This window comes from Elephantulus edwardii, unplaced genomic scaffold, assembly GCF_000299155.1.
Source record: "Elephantulus edwardii isolate Elephantulus edwardi_28Jun2011 unplaced genomic scaffold, EleEdw1.0 scaffold00296, whole genome shotgun sequence".
Classification (NCBI taxonomy): Eukaryota; Metazoa; Chordata; class Mammalia; order Macroscelidea; family Macroscelididae; genus Elephantulus; species Elephantulus edwardii.
In genome coordinates this window covers 1972128-1982378 of record NW_006400046.1, presented here as the reverse complement: position 1 = coordinate 1982378, position 10251 = coordinate 1972128, and the positions used below count along the sequence as shown (strand labels likewise).

At 47.4% G+C, this 10251-nt stretch overlaps 1 protein-coding gene across 1 annotated transcript in view; it reads right to left on the bottom strand.

The window, feature by feature from the left end:
- The window catches only part of CACNA1A (calcium channel, voltage-dependent, P/Q type, alpha 1A subunit), a gene marked incomplete at its 5' end in the record, with an annotated part of 317117 nt that overhangs the window by 141587 nt on the left and 165279 nt on the right, over nucleotides 1–10251 (bottom strand). The window lies entirely within an intron of this gene.

Genomic DNA, 10251 nt, shown 5'->3' with positions numbered 1-10251 from the left:
AATAATAATAATAATGCAAACAACCAAAACCCACCAGTTAGGGCAGGTGTGGAACTTGAATCAGGCAGCCAGGCGCCCTGAGTCCTTGAATCTAATGCCTCAAAACAAAACAAAAAATACCCCACTCACACGGACTGCCTTCAAGTCAGAACTGACCCACAGCTGATCTTCCACTGTGGTTCTGAAGCTGTGAATCACACGAGAAGAGATTGCTCATTTTTCCCCTGAGCTACTGGTGGATTCGAACCACCAGAGTGGACTTGTCTCTGGGCTAACAGCAGAACTCTACACCCGAGCTGTGAGGACCTACCCTCTCGGCTGGACAAAGCCATGGTGACAGCACTCAGGACTGAGGGAATCCAGGAGGCCCTCAGTCCTGCCATGTCTGTGTAACAGCATCTCTCAAATGTGGCTTTAAAAGCTCACCTTTAAAAAATACAGGCTGTTGTGACTAGTTAGTTCAATCTGAGTGAAGCTCTGGATTTCTGCTCAGTAGCCTCTCTGTTGTGACAGTGAATAAGGAAGCCCATGACTCTGCTTGCTGCTGCCAGCTGCCTTTTGTCTATAAGGGAAAGCTTAGGTTGGTATGAAGTTCCCATGGTGGAAGACAGAACGGAGGAGAAACTGAATGTTGAGTGACACCGTACTATTCCTGGCAGACGCTCATTACATGATTTTAGATGAAATAAAATTCCCTTTATGTCTTAAAACCACTTGAGCTGCTTCTGCGACTTCTGTTAATAGCCTTCAAGTTCTACACTGTGCTCACCTATTTCTTGGAGTATATGTTTTATTTATTCACTTCATAACTACAAACCTTAAAGCTTATTTGACTAAAAAAATCCCTTCAAAACAAAATACAACATAAACCACATTCAAGGCCATTGTTACCCACTAAATGCTAAAACGAAAAGACTAACATCAGCAAGTAGTGATAAGATGATCCCTCTGAGTCTGCAGGAAAAGGGTGACATTCATACTCTCCCATTTGAAAAGTGTGACGGGAGCTTCCACTACAGTGAATTACACACCAGTGATTTTACACTGGGGCAGTTAGTTAAGCAGCAGAAATGTCAGCCCATGGTCATCAAAGGTACACACACAAGACTGCTCACAAAAGTGACAGCCACAATGACTGCTACCCAAGTGCTCAAGAGGAGAGAGGATACAGGAAAGTGGCATGCTGTGGAACAACCAACCAACCAACCAGCACATCAGGTCACACAAAGCTCATGTTGAGCACAGAGGCTAGATGAAAAGATACTGAGATTCCACTTGTTGTTGTTATGTGCCATTGAGCTGCTTGCAACTCATAGCAACCTTATGTACAACAGCCCTAAACTCTGCTGTCCTGTGCCAATTGCACTGTCTCTGACACACCCATCTCGAGTACCCCAGTCACTGAATCAATCCACCTCAATGGAGGGCCTTCCCCTCCCGCGCCTGCCCTCCACCCTACCAAGCATGATGTCCCTCTCCAAGGACCGGTCTCTCCTTACAACATGTCCAAAGTATGTCAGAAGAAGCCTCAGAATCCTTGCCTCCAAGGAGCAGCCTGATTTAACCCTCTCCAGGATGAATCTGTTTGTTTTCTTAGCAGTCCATGGTACCCTCAATACTCTTCTCCAACACTACAGCTCAAAGGCATCCATTCTCCTTCTATCCTCCCTAGTCATTGCCCAACTCTCTGATGCATAACAAGTGATTGCAAAGACAATGGCCTGTATCAGACGCACCTTAGTCTCCAGAGTGACACCATTGCTCTTCAGTACTTTGGAGAGGTCCCTAACAGCAGACTTTCCCATCACAGTACATCTTTTAATTCCCTGGCTTCTGGTGCCAACAGTGTTGACTGTGCAGCCAAGCAAACTAAATCCTGATGCTGCCAATTGGTCCAGTGGTGAGAATCTTTGTCTTCTTGACATTGAATCTCAATCCATATTGAAGGCTGCAGTCCTTGACCCTCTGCAGCAAGCACTTCAGGTCCTCCTCAGTTTCAGCAAGCAGGGTTGTGTCATCTGCATAACACAGATTGTGGATAGATCTTCCACCAATCCAGAAGCAGCATTTCTCCTCATAGAGCCCAGCCTCCACTTACATAAAAAACAACAACAACAAGAAAAACAAAACAAATCCACTCAAACAAACCAACAAATCCTGCAGGTGATCGATCAGTGGTCAATGCTGGAGCCTGGCATGGGCACCTTTTGAGGGCAGTGGTGAGATGGGCATGAGGAGCCTTCTAGGGCTGACGGTCATTTCTGGATCTAGATGCTGACTGTTGGTGTGGAGTACTGCTGCGTCAGAACTGACCCATAGCTGACCATCCATCGGGTTATCAGAGGCAGTTAATCTCACGGGAGGAGACTGCCTAGCCTTCTCCTATGGAGTATAGCTGGTAGATGACATAGGTTTAGTTAGCTTGTAAAAATTCATAATGCTCTTTACTTTGAACTGTGAAGTTTCCTGAATCTTTACTTCCATAAAATTTTGTTTCTTTTCCCTTAATAAAGTCAGCCTTATGAGGGTTGGGGTAAGACTCAGAAAAACTGGATAAATTATGTATACTGTATTGAAACAGATGAGGGAGAGAACAGTTTAAAAGTGCTATATGATAGGGTATTATGGTTATGATAAGAGTCCAGAATTAAGGTTGCATAGAGGAGTGCAGGGGGATTGTACACCAATGAAGGAATTTTACTTTTCAAAGAGAGGAGTGAACGGGGGGGGGGGAAGAAGAAAAGTGTAGCAATGAGAATCCCAAATCTCTGTAAATGTCATCCTTAATTATGAACACAAACTGGTTCTGAGAACAATGAGGATGCTGGGCCCCAGGCCACATCCTTGTTCTAACAGGAACCCCAAAGCTCCGGTGTTATGCTTCTGGAAGGTTCTAGAAGGAGATGGGAGTGGAATCAGAACAACAGGGGAGGGAGGGAGGCAGAACTGACTTTGTGCTTTTCTCTGCCTTTACTGTCCCAGTGGTGACTTTCTTATTATCATTTCTTAGGGCTACTCAAAGCCCAGGGAGTGGGAGCCTGTGTGGATTCAGAACAGTAACACTGGGATGGTTTGAGGGGCAGCTCAGGATGGGTGCAAGGGGGGTGGACTGAATAGGGAGACCCTTCCACCTCAGGGACAGAAAACAAGACACATGTTGTCCCCTCTCCAGCTACTGACAAACCTAGTGGGACTCTGAACCTGTGATATGCTCCCCACCATACACATACCCCCACAGTGCTAACTTTGTTACATACAATCCTGTCACCAACCCCAGAAAGCAGTGCATAATTATCCCATCATTCCAGGTGAGGAAACTGAGCAAGGTACAGTCACATGCTGAGGTCACTAAGCCTGCAAACCCCATGACCTCTTTGCCTTGGTCTCTAACGTCCCTTCTTGCATGCTTGCCTTCGGCCAACTGGCTTCTCCTCTAATATGCAAACACAGTCTATCTTCAAGATCTCTGCCCAGTGGTCTCCTTTGCCTGAACGTTACTCCCCCACACCCCTGCGTGGCTCCTACCATCTCCTCAGGAAGGCCTCCCTGATGCTCACCAGTCACCATGCAAAGGCAGAGATACTGTTTTCCTTTTCCTGCTTGGCTCCCTGGCAAATTGCCTGCACTACAAATGGGCTCCCTCAGTTTGTTGAATGACTGAACGAGAGGTAGGTCCAAGCACCCTGTGTGGATTGTATGGATAACCCACCAGAGTCCTCTTCACTCCTTCCTCCTGGGACGTGGGGCTCAGTGCCCTGCATCAAGAGGCAATTTTTTTTCTTTTTAAAAATTAATTGCTTATCATTCATATACATTGTTTCATGTGTGCACATTGTTTTATACAATCTTTCCTTTACATTCTATTTCATTCATGTAAATGGTGATATTCCCCCCGCCCACAATCATCTTTTCCCTTACAAGCAAGGTGGCTAGTGGTAAAAAAATAGTGCTGCAATCCCAAGGGCACATGGTTCGAAACCACCAGCTGCTCCGTGGGAGAAGGATGGGCAATCTCTTCCATGTGATTTACTATCTCTAAAAACCTGCTGGAGGATCAGCTGTGGGTTGGTTCTCACTCGATGGCACAGCACAGCAACCAAGACAATCATCTTATTAACAGCTACATTCATGAAAGCATGTAAACCAGCTACTTCACGCCACAGGCTCTACAAGCCCCCTTCTGGAGAACCAATTTCTGATTGGTTCCCTGAGGGAACAAGCATGTCCCTTTTCCTGAAGAGTTCTCTGTTCACCTTGGAAACTTTGAACATCCGCATCCATAAGCAAAGTCCGGTCCACAGTAAGCCGCCAGGTTGCAGCAATCGACCGTAGCTCGCAATGGGTCATCTTCTCTTCATCTGATTGGGTTCTGGTCAGCTTATTCTAAGCCACCCACTGGCTAGGTTCAAAGGAGCTTCAGCGGCAAGTGCAGGAGTTCACACTTTTCCCTGCGTTCCAGACCTACTGGGTTCCTCACTCAGTCCTAGTCCTCACACAGGGGCCACGTCAGCAAGCCAGGGGGTCCATCCATCAACCTGCTGCTTAAGCCAACAACTCTTCCCTGCATATCCACATACCTGGGTGGGCAGGGCTGAGGGCACGTGCCCAGCTCAGGCTGTTCCTCCAGGGTTGTATTCCTCCCGCTCCCACGCCTGTGGATGCAGGTGATTGCTGTGAGTGAGCACACTCCCACCTCAAGCCTTGGAAGCAGGCTCTCCTGGGCACCCACTTTGCCTGGTAGAAGCACTGTTTCTCTTTCAGCCTCCCCCCTGAGTATTCACTTCCCTGCTCTGGATCCCGTCAAGATCTCATGATGCACCGAGAAGCTGGTGGAAGCGAGTACAGGTTTGGATAAGGAGATGGATTTCCTTGGGTGGTGGTATCCTTTGGGGAGCAAATGGAAATCAGATTTCCTCAATAGGAAGCTACAAGCCACTCTAGCATATCTGTGGTCCCTCATCAATGCCAGTGCGGGTACAATTTCCTAGGCTTGTCTGCTTGGGCAGGTCGATTTAGGGGGGGAAAGCATATAGGTTTGGGTGTAGGGAGGAGGAGGACAGCTTGCTCACCTGTTATAATCGTTGATACTGTCAGGAATGCCATTTCTCTAGAGAGCACCTGGTCCTTCATCCAGATGCAGACCTCTGGCTGGGACACCCCCACTTAACTGTTATGTGTGCCGTCGAGTCGCCTGCGACTCATAGTGACCCCTATGAACCATGGTTCTGAAGCCTGCCCTGTCCTGAGCCAGTCTCACTGACTCAGACACAGCTAATCTCATGTCATCCGGGTCCTTCCTCTCCCGTGCTGTCCCTCCACCCTTCCAAGCACGATGTCCTTCTCCACGGACTGGTCCATTCTGGCCCAAAGTATGTGAGACGGAGCTTCAAAATCCTTGCCTCCAAAGAGCAACGTGGTTTCACCCTCTCCAAGACAGACCTGTTTGTTCTCCTGGAAGTCCATGGTATGTTCAGTACTCCTCTCTAGCATCACATTAGGGCTGCAAATGAAACCCACGACTGTTGAATTGATTCTGGCTCATGATCACCCCTTGTGTTAAGAGAATTACTAAGCTCGACAGTTTTCTTGTCTGTAGCACACATGGAAGCAGATCAGAAGGCTTTTCTTCTGTACCACTCTCAGTCAGGTTCACATGGCCAATCCTGTATGTAGGTGTAGTTCAGTGTCGTCGAGTTGATGATGATTTATAGCAACTCTATGAATGGCAGATGTGAACCTTAGCCTATTCTGTACCATCCACAGCACCTCCCCCATGCTCAAATTCATTGTCACGTTCACTACGGAAATCTGTCTCACCGAGGGTCTTCCTCTCTTTATCTGACCCTTCCCAGCGTAAGGCCTGGATCTTCCTGACAAATCCCCTAAGTATGTGAGACGGTAAGTGCAAATTTTCTGCACCACCCAGAGGCTCTCATCTCCCATTAGCGATCACTAAATATTTCTGGAAATCGTCCTGCCTGGTCCCCTTGTGATGGGTGGGACCACATGGTGGGCTCTAGACACAGAGGAGTGAGCAGAGATAACTCACTTTTGGGGCCAGCACACTGAATGGCCAGCGTAGGGCCCTCTAGGCCTCTCTTTCCTTCCAGGATGGCAGTTGGCAATATTTCAGGGGTGGCTGATCCATCAGCTAGGTCCCAAGGGACTGTCTTGAGCAGGGTATCACCCCCCCACCCCCGCTGTCAAGCACCAGCCTAATGTGGACATGGAGCTTGAGCAGGAAATGAACCACATAATGCAAGTCACAGAAACTTAGGGGGGCATTTGTTACTGCAGCACAGCTTAACTGTGCTGATTAATCCAGCAGATGTCTATCTCCAGGGTCCACCTCCACCAATGGACATCGACATTTGCATGGATCGCAGGAGACAGGTGGACAAATGAGGGTCTCCCATATGCTCAAGGGAGAAAGTGACACCCACAAAGGTGGGTTCAGAGCCACAGCGAGCCTGTTTCCGGTCCTGGAGACCTCTCTCCCACGTCTTATCTCAGCCACGCCCTCCTTGTCCCTTGTGCTTTGAAATGCCAACCTGAAAGACATCTGCTGGGTCCTCCCTATGGAAGGGGTAGAAGAGGAAGATTAGTGGAAAGTAGACCTACAGAGAGGAAGTGGGAAGAGAGTGATTACACTGGGGTTATTGTAATGAATATTAGCAAACAAGTTATGTATGTATAATGATTGAACGAAACATCAAGATGCTTTGCAAGCTTTCACTCAAATCACAACAAAAAAATAAAAATAAGGGGGGGGGAAGGGAAAAGGCTAGTCCTTCCCTACAGCAGTTCCTTCCCAGCATCCTTCACTCCGAGTCATCTGGCTGAGGAGGTAAGGGCTTCCATCCTGAGGCCTCTCTTCCCTAAAATACCTGCTCCCCACGGGCAAGGTTTTCTCAGAACAGCTCCTGGCACATAGTAAGTGCTTAGTTAAGTACTGTTGGGATGATACATTCACAGGAAGCCTCTGTGGGCAAAACGATTTATCACAAGGATCAAATGATCAGGCGGGGAGAGGCAGGGAGCTCCCCATGTTTACACCTGCAGAGCCCTTTTGGGTTGACCAAATGCCCCGCCCCCCATATCCTCTCCAGGTTCCCACAACTCCTTCGCACAGTAGGATGGATGGACGGACGGATGGATGGATGGATGGATGGGTGACGGCGCTTGACCTCTGACAGAATCTAACACAGGGCCTGGCTGAGAGGTGGCGTGACTTGCCAGAACCAGCCATGGGGTGGATGACACAGCCGGACCTGGCCTACAACTAAATCGTTACCCCCATTCACCCCTGGGCTGTGCTAGCTGACTGTCTGACACTGTTAGCGATTGGCCGAGAGATCCTGGAGGGGCGGGAAGATCCTGTTTCACCCAGTGGCGGCTGGCGCTCAGTAAGCGCTTGATAAATACTCATCAAGTAAATGAATGACCGAGCCCCTATAAACTCCTGAAGTGCCGTCTGCCTTATAGTCTATTTCCTTCTAATTTCATTCAGAAAAACTACAGAGAATGTTAAAAAAAAGAAAATAAAAATACCCAGCTTAGAAGAACACCCAATTCCCCAGCCACGTGGGAGAAGACTAGGACAGATCTGACTGTGACAAAACCAAGGTCCTGACCGTGGCCCAGGGGGACCCCGCTGTCCTGGTTTCTATCCGCTGTAGATCATCTAACACTTGTTAATTATCTTCTGAATCCTCCTTCCCATTCACTCTCAAACTGTCCTGGTTTGGATGAAAAATGATCTGGGCTCTGTCACCTCCCTGGCCTTGTCAGCACTGCTCTCCTGCCCAGTCACTCCCCTCCGGCCACCAGGGCTGCCTCGCTGGTCCTCAGAAAAGCCAGGGACACTCCTGCCTTTGGGCCTTTGCACTGGCTGTTTCCCCTGCCTGGGCTACTTTTCTCACATATTCTTCCACGGCTCCCTCACATTCCTGACAATCCGTAACTCTCCAATTTCTCTTTCTTCTTAAGTCTCATCAGCCTCTAAGAGCCTCTGACACAGAACCTGGCAAACCACAACACCTGGGCCAAATGGCCGTTTTTGTAAATAAAGTTTTATTGGTATCTAACTTTGCTCTCACTTGCTTACATCCTGTCAAAGGCTGCCCCCCCCCCATGTTGATCACTTTTTCCTCTCAGTTATAATGTCAAATTGAGCAGGGGTTTTCTTCTCTTTGTTGCATATTCTTAGTGTCCAGAATAGACATTTAAGGATTATTTGTTGAATGATGAGTGATCTAAAGTCCCCCCAAATCTGCTGCTTTGACTTTTCCCAAGAGCAGCACCCATGAATGAAAAGAGCTTAGGTCCAAGATCAGTTTCGACCAGCCGGAGGAGACTGTGACCAATTGCCAAGGGACCTGTATTTAGTGTTAAGGACACAAGGGCTGGCAATGTGAAGGTACGTGGTTCAACTCTACCAGCTGCTCTATGGGAGAAAGATGGGCAGGCTCCTCTCGTGAGATTTACTGCCTCTACTGACCTGTTAGAGGGTCAGCTGTGGGTCGGTTCATACTCGATGGTTCACAATAAAAATAACAACAAACAAGCAAACAGTACACAACAACAACAATAAACACAGCTTGGCTGTTATCCTAATCCATATTAACTAATGAGAGAAATATAAAGCCAGACACTCAGAGAAGAGTTGTAAATACAGACAATAAAAGAGAGAAAGTCTAAGAATAAGAGAGACAAAGACAGAGAAGGAAAGCAAAGTGAAGGGCAGAGATTACTGCAGATAGAATGAAATGATAGTGTCATCATATGACCAAGCCATTCCACTCTTAGGTTCAGACCACAAAGACCTGAAAGCAGGGGCTCAGACAGAAGACTGTACAGCGATGCTCTTGACAGCATTAGTCACAAGAGTCAAAAGGTGGAAACCACCCAAAAGCCCATCAGTGGACAAAATAGATTAACAAACCTGCTGAAAAACAGGAAGAAGAAAGGTCAAGAACAGGAGAGAGAAATGCAGTTGTGGCTAAGCCTCTGTGAACAACAGCCTCCTTTGCTACGAGACTGGAGGAACTGGGTGGTGCCTGGCTGCCACAACGGAACAAAGATTCTATAAACTGATCAAAGATTCTATAGAGAAAAAAAAATCCTGGTTAAAAGGGGTAAAATGGACTACAAATTCTCCTAGACTTCACATTTCTGGAGCCATGGAGACTGGATCAACCACTGACATTATTGCTTCTGTGATTTCTAAACCTTACATTGAAAATATCCCCTGAGGTCTTCTTAAAATCAAACAGTAGTTTGGGAGCTCTGGTGGCCTTATCGTAGCAAAGAGCTGTGCTGTCATTCCAAAGCAACAGGGTTCAAATCCCCCAGCTGCTCCTTCTGAGAGAGGTGGGCAATTACCTCTCGTGTGATTTGCTGCCTCTGAAAACCCACTGGAGGGCCCGCTATGGGTCAGTTCTGACTCCACGGCAAATAACAACAACAACAACAACAACAACAACATATAGTTCCACTGGAATCAAAGAGATAAAAGCAACTTGAAAGATTAGACAGGGACCTTAGAGAACAGTGAGTTCACGGCATCGGAGGACTAATTCAGGGAGGGCTAGAAGGGTTTTCAAAACTTAAATAATGTAATCACTGTCACTGGATTACACATGCAGAAAAGGTTTGACTATTTGGTCGGACGGTGTATAATCTTCAATAGTAACGAATCTGGGGGAACTACACAGATGAAGGTTGGAAACATGATGTTGAGTGAATGAAGCCAGATACAAAGACTGCATGAGTCCAGTCACACAGTGTCCACGCCACGCACAGAGACGGGGTTCAGACTAGAGGTTACCGGAGACACGAGGTGGGGTGTGGGGCACTACTGCGTATTGGACGTGGGTTTTCTGTCTGCGGTGAGAAAAACGTTTGGATAGTGGTAACGGTTGCACAGCCTTTCAAATGTAATGGATGCGAATAAATAGTTTATTTTTAAAAGAAGAGGAAGATCTTTTTTTTCTGGATGGACACCGTGACTGCAGCAATGTGCTTCAGTGCAGAAGAGGTTTTGAGGACGGTACAGGGTCGATGAGGATTCTGTCCTGTTGTACAGAGAACAACAGAACAAGAGGTTGCTAGGAATTATGCTAAGGGAACTAACTCAGTCCTATAAGGACAAATACTGTATAAGATCATTATTGTAGAATGCGTATGAGGATCCGAGGAGGGGGAGGGGAAGAGCAGAGGCGTGAGGCTGGGGTCAGGAAAGGTTAATCA